This window comes from Helianthus annuus, chromosome 16 (genome assembly GCF_002127325.2).
Source record: "Helianthus annuus cultivar XRQ/B chromosome 16, HanXRQr2.0-SUNRISE, whole genome shotgun sequence".
Taxonomy (NCBI): Eukaryota; Viridiplantae; Streptophyta; class Magnoliopsida; order Asterales; family Asteraceae; genus Helianthus; species Helianthus annuus.
In genome coordinates this window covers 61,798,350-61,818,135 of record NC_035448.2, presented here as the reverse complement: position 1 = coordinate 61,818,135, position 19,786 = coordinate 61,798,350, and the positions used below count along the sequence as shown (strand labels likewise).

The window sequence follows — 19,786 nt, the reverse complement described above, 5'->3', positions numbered from 1 at the left end:
AAGACCAATAAATTATAAATTTAGTAAAACCGACTCGAATACTAATAAAAATTACATTAAATTAAAATATTATAAAAAATACATAAGACAACTAGTATGGTTTACACAATATCAATTATAATCAAGATATGACCTTTAACATATTAATTTTATTTATAAGCCGTGTGTGACAACTGGCACAAAACCGGTAACTTCCGTACATTTTAATTATTATTTAATGACTGCAATTATGAGCTTAAATGTCAACATTGACTGATTAGAAGCTAAGCAAGTGAATTCATGCACGTTGTATACTACAAAATATTGCTTTATGCAAAAACGAGAGCGTTGCGTCAGAAATATTAGTAAACTCACCGGTAAGACACACTGTGTCAACGGAACTGCAGAAAGCAGTCAGACATTAGAATTGAGGCCTAGGTGTAGGTCCTACGACAAAGGTACATTAAAACCCAAGAGTACATATCAGGGTTTAATTTATGGTCGTTACGAAAGCTAAAACACGCACTAAAAGGCACCCGAAACACACTTTAAGTGCAGAACAAATTAAGACAAAACTGCGAAACGAACGTTGGTGGCCACCCGGATAATATTTAATCCCACAAATATTCTGTTATGATTAAAATTTTATTTTAATCAGGTTCGTGTTGAAAAATAAATTGAAACGCTTAAAAACGTTATTTTTCAAGTTTAAGCGCGTACCGTGAGTTCCTACGCGACACAGTGCTTACACTGCAAAACGCAGACAACGCAGAAAATCTAGGAATATGCTAGGAATATTCCAGGAATATGCTAGGAATATTCCAGGAATATGCTAGGAATATGCTAGGAATATTCCAGAAATATGCCAGGAATATGCTAGGAATATTCCAGGAATATGCTAGGAATATGCTAGGAATATTCCAGGAATATGCCAGGAATATGCTAGGAATATTCCAGGAATATGCTAGGAATATTCCAGGAATATGCTAGGAATATGCTAGGAATATTCCAGGAATATGCCAGGAATATGCTAGGAATATTCCAGGAATATGCTAGGAATATTCCAAGAATATGCCAGGAATATGCTAGGAATATGCCATATGGAATGTCTATAAATACCGTGAGATGGCACATATGAACTTTCACACTTCACAACACCAAACAACTCTCCTCTCTCCCTCTAGAAAGCTCACGGCCAAACATCCCTAATCACCCATCAATTTTTCGAGCCTTGTTCAAGCCATTCCAAGCATACCCAAGCATCAAGGATCACGTATTAGGAGGCTTGGTGCACTCGGAGCACGAAGGACCTTTTTCTCTAGCTTTTATCCACCACATTCGCGTCTAGATTCTTCCCTAGCCTCGAGCTAGTGGTGAGTTACTTAAAACACATTCTTGAACTAATCTAGAGTGGTTAATATGATAGATAACAGTTAAAACTTGGAATCTTGCAATTTGATACATTAAAGTCTACTAAAAGACACTTAAATGATGGATAAAAGCTCACATGATGTGTAAATGTGGTAGTATTTGATTTGTGGGATTATTTAGGCCGATCTACGTTGTGGTAGCTCGGATCACCGTTTAACCCGACTTTGTTAAGATCATAGATCTTGACATAAGCTTGTTTCGGACGGTACAAGGGTTAAAAGGTGAAACTCTACCACACGAGAAACATGAACTTGTGTAAAAGTATTTTTACTTGTTAAATAGTGTTTAAAACTTGCCGATCTATGTATCTACAAGTGGTATTTTCAAAAGACCAAGCGTCAAAAGGAACCACATGTTCTAAACCGGATCTTACACAAACAAAAGTGATTTTTGTGAACAAACAAGTGTATGGACACGTGCGTAACAAAAGTTTTAACAAAGAAATAATTTTCGTAAAAACCGACTAGAAGTTGTGAAACTTTATATTCTTTGAAAATAAGGTTTTTAAGAAACTAAACTTATTTTTAAAGATAACAAGACTTACTAAATGTGCTAGTAAGTTACTACACAATTTTAGTAAATAACCAAGTTCATGAAATGGAGAAATTAGTGATATTCGTGGATGATTATTGTTGATAAGTGTTGTTGATGATTGTTGACGATTTAAAAGAAAATAAACACATGTTTTGAAAACATGGGAAACCTCCATTTTTAGGGGAAACTCTGCCAAAATTTTTATAAATTTTGATACTTAGAAAAATATAAGTTTTTGAGAAACTTATTCCCTAAAAATGTATTTAAGAGTATTACCAAGGTTTCCCTAATTTTTGGTGATAAGAAATGAGGATTTCTTCAAGAATAAAAATGGATATAAGTATGTATATTTTTGAGAGAAAAATATATATTATTTTATCACCAACTTCTGTGCTAAGTGTATATAGTATGTGTTATACGTGCTAGCGTATTAAGACGTAAAAATACACTAAATACTCATGAGGAGTATAAACATGAAAATACACATACAATATACAAGACACATAATTCGGGTGCAAAGTGCAAAACACAAGATACTTATATTAATTTGCGAAAAATAATATAAGTAAGATACTTAGTAAAAAAAAAATATGAAATATTTTTTTTACACGACAATACGAATACAAAAGTGAGTGACTGAACTTGTGCGACGCAAGTCTAGTGACTAACGTTAAGAAAACGCGTATAGGTTACGACGTTAAATAAGCAAACCCGGTGAAGTTTACGACGCACAGGAACGCAAAGTTGTGAGTTCATGCTCCCCCTTTTCTCTTAACTGTTTTCAGTTTTATAACTTCGGGGGTGAAATACATGTTACAGATATTTTTATGTTTAACAAATGGTATGATAATAAAAAGCACACTTGGTGAGAACGAGTACCAAGTGTGTAGCGATATAAGAATACAAGAAGCGCACTTGGTGAGAACGAGTACCAAGTGTGTTGTGAAATAAGAAAACGAGAAGCGCACTTGGTGAGAACGAGTACCAAGTGTGTTGTGAAATAGGAATATGAGAAGCGCGCTTGGTGAGAAACGAGTACCAAGTAGGATGCGCTATGAAAAATGATGCGAGGAATCGTGTCACGAATAGGGTACAGAAGCACCATTAATCAACAATATACCTAGACCGCAGAACAAAAGGTTAGATCTAACGGGTGCCGGGCAGCCACACTCTCGATGAGGGCGAGTATCGAGTAGTGCTTTTGTGTCTCAGAATATACCAATTAAATGCCTAAGGTTTGGTGACTTCCTATGTCGTGTCACATGTTAATGGCTTTGCAACCCATTAACAACCCTGATACCTACAGGAATACTTAATTTACATAAAAACTCATACCATTCTAAAACTTGATGAATACTTGAGTACGTGGGGTACTCAAGAAAAGCATGGATTATACTTGAGTACGTGGGGTACTCTAGAAGAATTTGAATCATACATGAGTACGTGGTGTACACATGAAACTGGATTTTATGAAAACTCGATTTATTCACAAAATATGTTTTCATACAAAGTATACAAAAGTGCAAAACAAAACGGCATGAATTCACACCAACATTATGTTGACGTTTTTCCAAAACTCACATGTATTTCAGGTAACTAGGATGGATGTGCGCGTGGTCTCTCTTATGCTCGTGGATGTCGCTTGTGTTCGTCTTTAAATAAAGTGTAAACCTTTTAAGACAATGTTTTATGTTAACTCGCGTTGTAAACGCTAACTTATGATTTCAAGTTATGGTATTTGAAGTTATTTTCATGAGCATGTAGTATGTTTACCTTTCGTATGCAATGAGAACCTTTCATGATCACACTTCGTGCTTCCGCCGCAGAAAGGGGTGTGACAGATTGGTATCAGAGCTGCGATTGTAGTGAACCAGGATTCCTTCTCGAGTCTAGTCTACAATCTCTAGGATCCTATCACGAAAACAATTTTCAAAGAGTTTTCATTGCATAAAACGTCCCGCGACATCCACTACCTGAAACTGACTACACGAGTCTAGAAAAGACACTACGAGACTTAGGGTGCACAGGAGTAGCACTTGTCTTAACTGAGAAATTACTTGCAAATTATGTGTGATAATTAGCATATACTAGATGTAGGATGTCACAGGTATACGTGACTTTACCTGCAACGATGGCCCATCTGAAGGAAGAGATACGAGGATGAAACGAACTGTGCGGACTGTGCAAGGAGTTACGTAATTATGGATGCATACATAATTATGAAATTCAGTGCACAGAAATCACAGCAAGTCTTGTCACGTATAGATTCCCTCAGTACAAGCCTACTAAGTACTCTGCTAGAGTAATAATTATTTGATGTTAATTATGTGGTATATACCTGTGAATATATACTACTACTGTCCAGTATGACGACGTCAAAACAAATGCCTAACCCTGCTGTGTTATGTTCTGTCAGAACATGGCACCCAGGAAAGCTGTGAATGCTCGCAATGATGATCAACCTCCTCCTCCCCCACTACCAAAAACTGCTGAAGAGCTGAACGCTCTACTGGAAGAGAGAATCTCTGCTGCTATCGCCCAGTACGAGGCGAACCGTACCCAAGACAGTGGAGGGCCAAGCAGTGCCAGGCGTAACGGACATGGAGATTCGTCCGGTGGTAACGCAGTTCAAGGTAACCTTAGAACAATTTACTAAGCATGAAGAAATTTATGAACGGTCTTTGTTTCATTATTTCTTCGATTGCTCATAAGTGAATTGGTTGGGTTAATTACAGGCTGCACCTTCAAGCAGTTCCTCGACTGCAAACCTATGAACTACGATGGCACTGGAGGAGCAGTAGCCTTTGTGCGTTGGACGGAAAAGACTGAAGCCACAATCCGCATGAGCAAGTGTACCGCAGATCAGCAAGTCACTTTTGCTACTGGGCTGTTTGTCGACGAAGCACTGACATGGTGGAATTTGCAAGTTCAAACGCTGGGCGATGAGGCTGCATACGGCATGACTTGGGATGAATTGAAGGAGAAGATGAGAGAGAAGTATTGCTCTCGTGCCGAACTCCAAAGGTTGGAGACAGAGTTCTGGCACTTGACTATGGTAGGAGCTGACATCACTGGGTATACTCGGAGGTTCCATGATTTGTCTAGGGTGATTCCTTACATGGTGACTCCCGAATTCAAGCGCGTTGAACGCTACATTTGGGGATTGGCCCCAGAATTTCGTGGCATGGTGACGTCGGCCAAACCACAAACAATCACTGAGGCTGTAACTCTGGCTGTCAGTCTTACTGAGGATTGTGTTCGTATGGAGAAGTTATCGTTGAACCCAACAGAGAAGACCGAGACACATGTTGAGTCGTCCGGTGACAAGAAGAGAAAGCATTTGACCCTGAATCAAGTAACTCGCAACAACAAGGGTTCCAACAAGAAACGTGACACCAACCCCTCTAAGGAGTCAAAGACTTCGGCCAAAGGATACCAAGGCACCATGCCTAAGTGCCAAAAATGCAAGTATCATCATGATGGAGCTTGTCGCATTCCAAGGTGCGACAAGTGTGGTAGATTGGGTCATCGAACAGAAGACTGTTGGAGTAAGGGAAGGAATCAAAATGGAAACGGTGCTGGTAACAGGAATGATAACGGGAAAGGGCGAAACCAAGGATGCTTCAAGTGTGGAAGCAACGATCATTTCATGAGAGACTGCCCAAAGAAAGACAATGCTCAGGCTCGAGCATTTGTGATTGGAGCAAGGGACGCACGCGAGGACCCTAACGTGGTCACCGGTACGTTTCTAGTTAACAATCACTATGCATCCATATTATTTGACACTGGTGCCGACTATAGTTTCATGTCTGTGGAATTTAAACGTACGCTCGGAATAGAATCTAGTAGATTAGAAGTCCCATATTCCATAGAATTAGCCAATGGAAAACTTGTTGAATCGGGCGAAGTAGTTAGAGGGTGCACGCTAGAACTTGGTGAACGAAGCTTTAGCATCGACCTCTTACCTATTCAATTGGGTAGCTTCGATGTGGTAGTCGGAATGGACTGGCTGTCCAAGAACAAAGCTGAAGTTATTTGTCATGAAAAGATCATTCGCATCCCTTTGGCGAATGATGAAACTCTCATCGTGCATGGAGAAAAACGAGACGCGCCTCTTCGAATCATCAGTTGCATGAAGGCACAGAAGTGCTTAAGGAAAGGATGTGTTGCCTTCCTAGCACACGTTATAGATAAGAAGGCTGAGGAACCGAAACTCGAAGATATTCCTGTGGTGAAGGAATTTCCTGATGTGTTCCCTGAGGATCTGCCAGGACTACCTCCGCAACGACAAGTCGAATTCCGTATAGACTTGGTTCCGGGAGCTGCTCCTGTAGCCAAGGCACCGTATAGACTTGCGCCATCCGAAATGCAAGAACTATCTACACAACTCCAGGAGTTGTTGGATAAAGGATTCATAAGGCCAAGCTTCTCGCCATGGGGAGCTCCAGTTTTGTTCGTGAAGAAAAAGGATGGAACCATGCGGATGTGTATCGATTATAGGGAACTGAACAAACTAACGATCAAGAATCGGTACCCACTACCGAGGATTGACGACTTGTTTGACCAGTTACAAGGGTCAAGCTATTATTCCAAGATCGACCTTCGGTCTGGATACCACCAGCTGAGAATCCAAGAGGAGAGCGTACCAAAGACTGCATTCAGAACACGCTATGGGCATTACGAGTTTCTTGTGATGCCATTCGGGCTGACGAATGCACCAGCGGTCTTTATGGATCTGATGAACCGTGTATGCAAACCATATCTCGATAAATTTGTGATTGTATTTATCGATGATATCCTGATTTACTCTCGGACGAAAGAAGAGCACGAGCAACACCTCAGAACCATCTTGGAGCTACTGAAAAAGGAGAAACTTTATGCAAAGTTCTCAAAATGCGAATTCTGGATTCGCGAAGTACAATTTCTTGGTCACGTTGTGAATGAGAAGGGCATTCATGTAGACCCGTCCAAGATAGAAGCAATAAAGAATTGGGAAGCTCCCAAAACCCCAACTGAGGTTCGCCAATTTTTGGGCTTAGCGGGCTACTATCGGAGATTCATCGAGAATTTCTCCAAAATAGCTCAGCCGCTAACTGCCCTTACTCAGAAAGACAAGAAGTATGACTGGGGTGTTAAACAAGAGGAAGCTTTTCAGCTACTCAAAAACAAGCTATGCGATGCACCAATATTGTCACTGCCCGAAGGCACGGAAGACTTCGTGGTATACTGCGACGCCTCGCGACAAGGACTGGGATGCGTGCTCATGCAACGCCAAAAGGTCATCGCTTACGCTTCAAGGCAACTGAAGGTGCATGAAAGAAACTATACCACTCATGACCTGGAGCTGGGCGCAGTGGTATTCGCCTTGAAAATCTGGCGACACTATCTATATGGTACTCGATGCACAATCTTCACAGATCACAGAAGCCTGCAACACATATTTAATCAGAAGGAATTGAATATGCGCCAGCGGCGATGGGTCGAGCTGCTAAATGATTACGACTGTGAGATTAAGTACCACCCAGGAAAGGCAAACGTTGTAGCAGACGCATTAAGTCGAAAAGAAAGGGTTAAGACCCTAAGAGTTCGAGCGTTAGAAATGACCATTCGAACGAACCTCACTGCACGCATTCGTGATGCACAACAAGAAGCTCTTAAAGGAGAGAACCGTAAAGCTGAATACCTCCGAGGTGCATTGAAGTACATGGCACCAAATGAAGAGGGAGCCTTATACTTCAAGAAGCGTATTTGGGTTCCACTCTATGGTGGCATACGAGAAGTCATCCTTAATGAAGCCCACAAATCGAGATATTCGATCCACCCAGGATCGGACAAGATGTATCAAGACTTGAAAGAGTACTATTGGTGGCCGAGACTCAAAGGCGATGTTGCTGTCTATGTTGGAAAATGCCTAACCTGTGCTAAGGTTAAGGCCGAATATCAAAAACCGTCCGGCCTACTACAACAACCAGAGATTCCCGTGTGGAAGTGGGAACAAATCTCGATGGACTTCATAACGAAATTACCCAGGACCCCAAGGGGGCACGACATGATATGGGTAATAGTTGATCGGTTGACGAAATCTGCGCATTTCCTGCCAATCCGAGAGAAGGATAGCACTGGAAAGCTTGCAGAAATATACTTAAGAGAAATTGTGGCACGTCATGGAGTGCCTATCTCAATCATTTCAGACAGAGATGGACGCTTTGTCTCAAGAATCTGGCAATCATTTCAGGAAGCCTTTGGATCTCAGTTAGATCTAAGCACGGCATTCCATCCGCAAACAGACGGCCAGAGCGAACGGACTATACAAACGTTAGAAGATATGCTTCGCGCATGTGTCATGGATCTAGGCGGCAGCTGGGATACTCACCTACCCTTAGTTGAGTTTTCCTACAATAACAGTTATCATACAAGCATAAAGGCCGCGCCGTTCGAAGCTCTGTATGGCCGCAAGTGTCGATCGCCCTTATGTTGGGCAGATGCCGGAGATAAACGTATGGTTGGTCCTGAACTTGTTCAAGAGACAACCGACAAGATTGCGCAGATCCGAGAACGCATTAAGGCGGCTCGAGATCGACAAAAGAGCTACGCTGATCCGAAAAGAAAATCAGTAGAATTCGAGGTGGGAGACAAAGTGTTGTTAAAAGTCTCACCTTGGAAGGGCGTAGTCAGATTTGGAAAGCGTGGAAAGCTGAACCCACGATACATCGGACCATTCAGAATCTTGAGAAGAATTGGTACCGTGGCGTACAAGTTGGAGTTACCGGAAGAACTTAATGGAGTACATGATACGTTTCATGTATCCAACCTGAAGAAGAGTCCAACACAAGAAAACGTGATCATCCCGGTGGATGAAGTGCATATTGATGAAGCCCTCCGATTTACAGAACAACCCGTTGAGGTTACTGACTGGAAAGTCAACAAGACTAGGAGGAGCAGTGTGAAACTTGTCAAAGTACGTTGGAGCTCTAAGCACGGACCCGAGTATACATGGGAACGCGAAGACCAGTTCAAAGAAAAGTATCCCCACCTATTCAAGAAGACTCCTGCGAGAGTTAGTTCAACCTGAATTTCGGGACGAAATTCTTTTAACGGGGGGAGACTGTGACAACTGGCACAAAACCGGTAACTTCCGTACATTTTAATTATTATTTAATGACTGCAATTATGAGCTTAAATGTCAACATTGACTGATTAGAAGCTAAGCAAGTGAATTCATGCACGTTGTATACTACAAAATATTGCTTTATGCAAAAACGAGAGCGTTGCGTCAGAAATATTAGTAAACTCACCGGTAAGACACACTGTGTCAACGGAACTGCAGAAAGCAGTCAGACATTAGAATTGAGGCCTAGGTGTAGGTCCTACGACAAAGGTACATTAAAACCCAAGAGTACATATCAGGGTTTAATTTATGGTCGTTACGAAAGCTAAAACACGCACTAAAAGGCACCCGAAACACACTTTAAGTGCAGAACAAATTACGACAAAACTGCGAAACGAACGTTGGTGGCCGCCCGGATAATATTTAATCCCACAAATATTCTGTTATGATTAAAATTTTATTTTAATCAGGTTCGTGTTGAAAAATAAATTGAAACGCTTAAAAACGTTATTTTTCAAGTTTAAGCGCGTACCGTGAGTTCCTACGCGACACTGTGCTTACACTGCAAAACGCAGACAACGCAGAAAATCTAGGAATATGCTAGGAATATTCCAGGAATATGCTAGGAATATTCCAGGAATATGCTAGGAATATGCTAGGAATATTCCAGGAATGTGCCAGGAATATGCTAGGAATATTCCAGGAATATGCTAGGAATATGCTAGGAATATTCCAGGAATATGCCAGGAATATGCTAGGAATATTCCAGGAATATGCTAGGAATATTCCAGGAATATGCTAGGAATATGCTAGGAATATTCCAGGAATATGCCAGGAATATGCTAGGAATATTCCAGGAATATGCTAGGAATATTCCAAGAATATGCCAGGAATATGCTAGGAATATGCCATATGGAATGTCTATAAATACCGTGAGATGGCACATATGAACTTTCACACTTCACAACACCAAACAACTCTCCTCTCTCCCTCTAGAAAGCTCACGGCCAAACATCCCTAATCACCCATCAATTTTTCGAGCCTTGTTCAAGCCATTCCAAGCATACCCAAGCATCAAGGATCACGTATTAGGAGGCTTGGTGCACTCGGAGCACGAAGGACCTTTTTCTCTAGCTTTTATCCACCACATTCGCGTCTAGATTCTTCCCTAGCCTCGAGCTAGTGGTGAGTTACTTAAAACACATTCTTGAACTAATCTAGAGTGGTTAATATGATAGATAACAGTTAAAACTTGGAATCTTGCAATTTGATACATTAAAGTCTACTAAAAGACACTTAAATGATGGATAAAAGCTCACATGATGTGTAAATGTGGTAGTATTTGATTTGTGGGATTATTTAGGCCGATCTACGTTGTGGTAGCTCGGATCACCGTTTAACCCGACTTTGTTAAGATCATAGATCTTGACATAAGCTTGTTTCGGACGGTACAAGGGTTAAAAGGTGAAACTCTACCACACGAGAAACATGAACTTGTGTAAAAGTATTTTTACTTGTTAAATAGTGTTTAAAACTTGCCGATCTATGTATCTACAAGTGGTATTTTCAAAAGACCAAGCGTCAAAAGGAACCACATGTTCTAAACCGGATCTTACACAAACAAAAGTGATTTTTGTGAACAAACAAGTGTATGGACACGTGCGTAACAAAAGTTTTAACAAAGAAATAATTTTCGTAAAAACCGACTAGAAGTTGTGAAACTTTATATTCTTTGAAAATAAGGTTTTTAAGAAACTAAACTTATTTTTAAAGATAACAAGACTTACTAAATGTGCTAGTAAGTTACTACACAATTTTAGTAAATAACCAAGTTCATGAAATGGAGAAATTAGTGATATTCGTGGATGATTATTGTTGATAAGTGTTGTTGATGATTGTTGACGATTTAAAAGAAAATAAACACATGTTTTGAAAACATGGGAAACCTCCATTTTTAGGGGAAACTCTGCCAAAATTTTTATAAATTTTGATACTTAGAAAAATATAAGTTTTTGAGAAACTTATTCCCTAAAAATGTATTTAAGAGTATTACCAAGGTTTCCCTAATTTTTGGTGATAAGAAATGAGGATTTCTTCAAGAATAAAAATGGATATAAGTATGTATATTTTTGAGAGAAAAATATATATTATTTTATCACCAACTTCTGTGCTAAGTGTATATAGTATGTGTTATACGTGCTAGCGTATTAAGACGTAAAAATACACTAAATACTCATGAGGAGTATAAACATGAAAATACACATACAATATACAAGACACATAATTCGGGTGCAAAGTGCAAAACACAAGATACTTATATTAATTTGCGAAAAATAATATAAGTAAGATACTTAGTAAAAAAAAAATATGAAATATTTTTTTTACACGACAATACGAATACAAAAGTGAGTGACTGAACTTGTGCGACGCAAGTCTAGTGACTAACGTTAAGAAAACGCGTATAGGTTACGACGTTAAATAAGCAAACCCGGTGAAGTTTACGACGCACAGGAACGCAAAGTTGTGAGTTCATGCTCCCCCTTTTCTCTTAACTGTTTTCAGTTTTATAACTTCGGGGGTGAAATACATGTTACAGATATTTTTATGTTTAACAAATGGTATGATAATAAAAAGCACACTTGGTGAGAACGAGTACCAAGTGTGTAGCGATATAAGAATACAAGAAGCGCACTTGGTGAGAACGAGTACCAAGTGTGTTGTGAAATAAGAAAACGAGAAGCGCACTTGGTGAGAACGAGTACCAAGTGTGTTGTGAAATAGGAATATGAGAAGCGCGCTTGGTGAGAAACGAGTACCAAGTAGGATGCGCTATGAAAAATGATGCGAGGAATCGTGTCACGAATAGGGTACAGAAGCACCATTAATCAACAATATACCTAGACCGCAGAACAAAAGGTTAGATCTAACGGGTGCCGGGCAGCCACACTCTCGATGAGGGCGAGTATCGAGTAGTGCTTTTGTGTCTCAGAATATACCAATTAAATGCCTAAGGTTTGGTGACTTCCTATGTCGTGTCACATGTTAATGGCTTTGCAACCCATTAACAACCCTGATACCTACAGGAATACTTAATTTACATAAAAACTCATACCATTCTAAAACTTGATGAATACTTGAGTACGTGGGGTACTCAAGAAAAGCATGGATTATACTTGAGTACGTGGGGTACTCTAGAAGAATTTGAATCATACATGAGTACGTGGTGTACACATGAAACTGGATTTTATGAAAACTCGATTTATTCACAAAATATGTTTTCATACAAAGTATACAAAAGTGCAAAACAAAACGGCATGAATTCACACCAACATTATGTTGACGTTTTTCCAAAACTCACATGTATTTCAGGTAACTAGGATGGATGTGCGCGTGGTCTCTCTTATGCTCGTGGATGTCGCTTGTGTTCGTCTTTAAATAAAGTGTAAACCTTTTAAGACAATGTTTTATGTTAACTCGCGTTGTAAACGCTAACTTATGATTTCAAGTTATGGTATTTGAAGTTATTTTCATGAGCATGTAGTATGTTTACCTTTCGTATGCAATGAGAACCTTTCATGATCACACTTCGTGCTTCCGCCGCAGAAAGGGGTGTGACACCGTGATATAAACTTTACTTATTTTTCTTCTTCTAGTTATATTTAACCTTTAATCGCATTAACATACAAACACTTCGCAAAATGTGTCTTCTTTGAGCACTATAAAATGAATTTTTTTTACCTTTTGATGTCGGCTTAAATGGAATGAGGATTCCTTGAATTTTGGTGAATATTTGCGGGTTTTGAATTGGTTATGCTATATCATTGAATGTTACTTATAATTTTGTGCTTAAAGTTTTCATTTATTAGTCTATATTACCTATTCGATTATTAGATCTAGTTGGTGACTATGTATTTAGGCTTGAAATGCATTTTGTGGAAAGGGGGAATCGGATTTTGGTGAAAATTTAGAGGTTTTAAATTAGTTTTGCTAAAATATTGAATGTTTCTTATAGTTTTGTGTTTTAAAATTCATTTATTAGTTTGTATGCTTAGCTATTCCATTATTAAATCTAGTTGGTGAATGTGTGTTAAGGTGAATGTGTGTCTAGGCGTGAAATGCATCATGTGAAGAAGGGGGAAGGATTCCCCGAAGTTTGGTTAAATTTGGGGGTTTTGAATTAGGGTTTTCTGAATTTTATTTGCTAAATCATTGAATGTTTCTTATAATTTTGTGTTTTAAGTTTTAATTTATTAGTTTGTGTGCTTAGCTATTCCATTCTTCTATTGTCTGCAACAATCGATTATTAACTTGGTTTGTTATGTGTTATTATCCAATAGTGAATATTGTCACGGCGAGGTAAGAAGTCACAAGACGTTTTTTATTACTGGGAGCCCCTGGCCAACATTCAGAAAAATGTCCGTGACTCCACTAAGGATGTCATTACTTTTGCTGTAACCGGAAAAGTAACTCTTCACTTTAACTTTTATAGATTATCACTTGATTTTTCAAGATTACATAATTTCTCGACATTAACTCATATTCACTAAATTCCCATTTTACTTGTGTGATTTACAACCTCCTGAAATGAGTGATCATGAAACACCTTCGTGGGGCATGTAAGCTTCCAATGTCTACTTAAATTCTTATGTGATATTCAATCTAAATTGATGTTAATTTTGAATTGAGGTACGCGGAACTTGTGCCGCCGTTATATTGTCTAAAAATGGATGATGACCTACCGGATTCACCTGAATAGGCTTCAAAGTTCATAATAGATGTGTTAATGAAATTCGACATATCGGGTGACATTAAGGTCTGTTTTCTACTCCAGACTCATAGTTAGCTATATGTAAAAATTACCAAATTTTCAAATAAGAATATATATATATTTTTTTATCAAAGCCGGTTCAACCACTAGTCCTTCCTACCAGTTAAAAGTTAAAATGGTTGAACCAGCTTTGAGAAAAAAATATATATATTCTTATTTGAAATTTTAGTAATTTTTACATAGAGTTAACTATGAGTCCGGAATAGAGAACAGACCTTAATGTCACCCGATATGTCGAATTTCATTAACACATCTATTATGAACTTTGAAGCCTTTTCAGGTGAATCCGGTAGGTCATCATCCATTTTTGGACAATATAATGGCAACACAAGTTACGCATACTTTCAATTCAAAATTAACATCAATTTAGATTGAATATCACATAAGAATTCAAGTAGACATTGGAAGCTTACATGCCCACGAAGGTGTTTCATGATCACTCATTTCAGGAGGTTGTAAAGCACACAAGTAAAATGGGAATTTAGTGAATATGAGTTAATGTCGAGAAATTATGTAATCTTGAAAAATCAAGTGATGATCTATAAAAGTTAAAGTGACGGGTTACTTTTCCGGTTACAGCAAAAGTAACGGCACCCTTAATGAAGTCACGAACATTTTTCTAAATGTTGGTTGGGGGCTCCCAGTAATAAAAACACCTTGTGACTTCTTATCTCGCCGTGACAATATTCACTATTGATAATAACACATAACAAACCAAGTTAATAACCGACTGGTGCGGACAATACAAGAAAGGAATAGCTAAGTAGGCAAACTAATAAATTAAAACTTAAAACACAAAATTATAAGAAACATTCAATGATTTAGCAAATAAAATTCAGAAAACCCTAATTCAAAACCCCTAAAATTTAACCAAAATCCAGGGAATCATTCCCCTTTTCTTCACATGATGCATTTCACGACTAGACACACTTTCACCTTAACACACATTCACCAACTAAAACTAATAATGGAATAGCTAAGCATACAAACTAATAAATTATTTTAAACACAAAATTATAAGAAACATTCAATATTTTAGCAAAAGTAATTCATAACCTCCAAATTTTCACCAAAATCCGGTTCCCTTTTCTCACAAAATGCATTTTAGGCCTAAACACACACACCACTAGACCTAATAATAGAATAAGTAATCATATAGACTAATAAATGAAAACTTTAAACACAAAATTATAAAAAACATTCAATGATATAGCAAAATTAATTCAAAACCCCCAAATATTCACCAAAATTCCAGGAATCTTTCCCCCTTTCTCAAAGAATGCGGTTCAGCCCTAGGTTTCGTGGATGGTGCCTCTGGTGAGAGCGAAGGAGATCAAGTGACGAGCTAGGTCTTGAAACTGGGACTCTTAGAGTGTGATGAAATGAAATTTGAGAATGGAGCCCTCATTATATTATTGTTTGTGTCGATAATATCGTTGTTTCTTGTAAAAATAATTAGAAAATTTAACTTTAACTAGTTTTTTAACCAAAACCCCCCAAAAAAGAAATTCAAAAAAAAAAAGCATAAACCGGTTAGAGTAATTATCCCCATCAGTTCAAAATATAACCGGTTTATGCACCTAATTCACTTTCATGTGGTTTCCATCTCAACTTTTTAAATACACAATTTTCATTACCCTTCATTCACTTTCCGGGTACAATTTCAACCTCAAAAAATCAAGATTTTAATAAGTTGAAAACAGCAAAAACAAATATAGCTTCGTTTACTGAACCTTATCCGTCATGAAAGAAATCAAGAGGTTCACCCAATAACGATGCCCACTCTATTTCCCTGACGTTTACGGGAGATCAATTCACAAAGGCAATCGATCCCTGCTTTTATACATCAGGTTTACACGAATCGAATCATTCTTCGATGAAATTAACGTACAAATCAAAACTCAAAATAAACGGAAATTAGAAGCTGAAAAAGAAAACATAGTTTCAGTTTCTTTGAACAAATATTTAGAAAACAGTTAAACGAGATCTGAAATCGGCAGAGAGGAGATGAATGTTGGAACTTGGAAGAAACCGAATATATAAGCAGCAGGATGCCAGGATGATGTGTGTACTTAGGGTTTGTTATATTCGAGCAGAAAAGTAGAAAACAGTCTTCAATGGGCAACCCCATAATATATTTTTTCTGGACAATTTTTGCCCCTAAATTTAGAAATTCAAATTAAGCGAAAAAGACATATTTTAAGTTGAAATCACGTAATAACGTAGTTAACCATACTAGTGCTCTAGTGGTGGCCACGGTTATTTAAGTTCCACCTATAGTAGGCACGGGTGAGTTTTTCTTTCCAGGTCTCAACTTCGAGTCTGGACGATAGGGGTTTCTCATTGAGTGGTTTAAATTGGGGATCTATTGTGCGAGGGAGCTCTCTAGCACGGACCCGGTTAAGACAACGTATACTAGACCTCCTGACATTCACGAATAATTTACACCTTAAACAAAGGTAATAACGTAGTTTATAACCGAGACTTTGAGAGTGGTCAATCCGTCAATGTGATTTCCCAGTACTCCAGTAATACGCATACTCTTTTCAAATGCTTTAATTTGGTTTTTAAATATAATAAAATAAAGGGGTAACTTTTTAGAATAGTAACCAAGTTTTAAAAGTGTTTCAATTAAGTCACTCATGTTTCAAAAGTGTTCCAATCAGGTCACTCAACATTCATTTTTCATTAAAATTAAGGGTTTTTTCATCAGTTTCATAAGTAACCATGGTGATATGGATTTTTGTTTCTTTTTCCCCTTTTATTTGATACTAACTTCGAGTGATGACATCGATTGTAATTTTTTTTTTTAATTTTTAATGTAATTAAAGTGTTTTTATTTTTAATAAATATAATTTCATATATTAAAATAATCCGCCCCAACATCTTATTCTTCATTTTTTTTCTTGACACATAGAAAAAAGAACATGACTCGATTTGAATGTTAAATTATCTAACTGGGACAAAAACGATACGAGTGACCTAATTAAAACACTTTTAAAACTTGGTTACTATTCTCTGATAATACTACTTAGTTTCGCCATATGTTTCGTTTTACTAGAATTTTCACCTTTTTTATATTAACTAGAATAGAACCCACCGCAATGCGGCGAGGTTCTTACATATGTATCATATTAGAATACGCTTTACAAACATACATTCAGTATATGAGAATCAAACATAAAATACACATTTTGAATTTATACGCTTAACAAATGAACATTCAAACCCATCAAATCTCAAACTAAAGTCTATTCACCTGATCCGGGTAACTACAAGCTACTTCTAGCACCTTTTAACTCCTTTTCTTAAAGGTCTGCCATATTCTTACACCACAAAGATACAAATAATGTTGTCTTACTAAAGTGAGCCCTAAAACATGTGAGTTAAGAACTTTTTCATCAATACTTTCCAAGGTTTCTCAGCAGCATCACTGAGGTGAAGATACACTTCATTGCCTTTCCTTGCAAAAATATGAACAACCTTTAAAAACAAAAGTAAACACACCAAGCTTATATGATACCCAAAAATTATGCAAAACTCAAAACTGTTTAGAAAGTTTTGAACTTTATTTACCTCTAAACTTACTACATTCCTATATATATGTTCAAGTCAACTTTACCACGGGCCACTGGAACCTGGACCAATTGAATTCCGGGACACCATCTGCATTCATAATGATCTCTGTTTGATCTTATACATACATATATCTTTAGATTCCTCATAAATTAGAAAATATCAGTTATAAACATAGTAATTTAAATATAAAAAAACGCACTTCAACAAACATAGTAATTTAAATATAAAAACTCACATTTCAACTAACTAATTTTGTCATAATCCCTACACATCTCAGTTACCCCATCTAGATAGTTCGACCATGATTCTTCGTATTGGTTGAATTAATTAGATGACTTATCCTAGATTATGGATGTTATTATTATTCATGAATTTCGACCTGCAATAAAATTATATAAAAGATGATGTTACGAACGTCACTATTAGTATTTGTAGAAAATGATTAATAGTTTAATATAGCCACTAAAAGTGAACCATATGAAAATATAACTTCAATCGTAAAAGTTGTAAATATTTGTTAGTGGTAATTAGCATGTCCTTTAGTAGCAAATACAAGAAGTTGTAAATATTTGTTAATGGTAATTAGCATGTCCTTTAGTAGCAAATACAAGAAGTTAATTAGGCATGCCCTAAGAAGTTTTCCCTGCATTGTTGGGACCCATAATCCTCCGTTTGACAGTAGTACCCAGTGGCGGATCTATGATTTCGACTAAGCAGGAACGTTTTATAAATAGGCGGTAACGAAATTGAAAAAGGCCCTAACTATCTGCACACCCAGTTTGCCTATCTGCACACTTAGGGTTTACCTACGCAGCGTATTGGTCAATACGCAGCGTATAGGGTTAACCCTATACGCTGCGTATTGACCAATACTCAGCGTATATAAACCATGGATCTCAGTGCCTAATTACCAATCATTGCACAGAAAACAAGGTTTATATACGCTGCGTATAGCTCTCTACGCAGCGTATATAAACCATTAGACTTTTTTGGGTCATTTTGGTAGGTTTGAGGGATCATTTTTTCACAAAGTTTATATACGCTGCGTATTGACCAATACTCAGCGTATATAAAGGTCTGAAAATGTCATTTAAGCCCTTGTATTAAGGCTATACGAAGCCAAATACAAGGGTAGTTGTGTCATTTTTGTCTTATAGGCTGCGTAGTGATCTCTAAGGAGCGTATATAAAGCTCTATTTTTGTTTTTTTTTTGTGTATTCCTTTGTTTATTTATAAAAAAAAAGGAAAATAACACCCGATACGATACTATACGATACGATATAACACCCGTATAAGCATATAGGTGTGATTTAGTTCCCGTATTGACCTCGTATAAGCCTATAAGTGTGATATCGTATCGTATAGGTGTGGTTTAGGTCACGTATTGACCTCGTATAAGACTATAAGTGTGATATCGTATCGTATAGCATAGTATATGTCCCGTATTGACCTCGTATAAGCCTATAAGTGTGATATCGTATCGTATAGCATAGTATATGTCCCGTATTGACCTCGTATAAGCCTATAAGTGTGATATCGTATCGTATAGGTGTGGTTTAGGTCACGTATTAACCTCGTATAAGCCTATAAGTGTGATATCGTAGTATCGTATAGGTGTGGTTTAAGTCCCGTCTAATCCTATATGCATATACAAGACCTATAGGAAACCTATACGAGACTTATACTACACTATACTATACGATACGATACGATACTAAACAATAACACCCGTATAGGCCTCTATACGAGACTTATATACTATACACTATACGATACGATGTGATGCAATACGATACGATACGATACGATACGATGCAATACGATAAGATAATTTAATTTAAACGATAACAATATAATATATTTGTATTATTTACGAATAATATTCTTTTTTTATAAATAATTTTCTTTTTTAATAAATAAACAAAGGAATACGATAATTTAATTTAAACGATAACAAAACAATATACTAGTATTATTTACCAATAATATTGTTTTTTTATAAATAATTTTCTTTTTTAATTTTTATAATTCATAATATTTATATTATTTTTTATTTTTATAATTTATATTTGTATTATTTACCAATAATATTGTTTTTTTATAAATAATTTTCTTTTTTTTATAAATAAACAAAGGAATACACAATAAAAAAAATACAAAAATGGAGCTTTATATACGCTCCTTAGAGGTCCCTACGCAGCGTATGAGACCAAAATGACACAACTACCCTTGTATTTGGCTTCCTATAGCCTCAACACAAGGGTATAAAAGACATTTTCAGACCTTTATATACGCTGCGTATAGGTCAATACGCAGCGTATTTAAAG

General features: G+C 37.2%; 1 non-coding gene across 1 annotated transcript; it reads right to left on the bottom strand.

The window, feature by feature from the left end:
- Positions 1-15,590: 15,590 nt before the first annotated feature.
- On the bottom strand, positions 15,591-15,723 carry LOC118488751. Its single transcript, XR_004885286.1, has one exon. It is a non-coding gene; the product is annotated as a small nucleolar RNA snoR74 (small nucleolar RNA).
- Between the last annotated feature and the right edge of the window lie 4,063 nt (positions 15,724-19,786).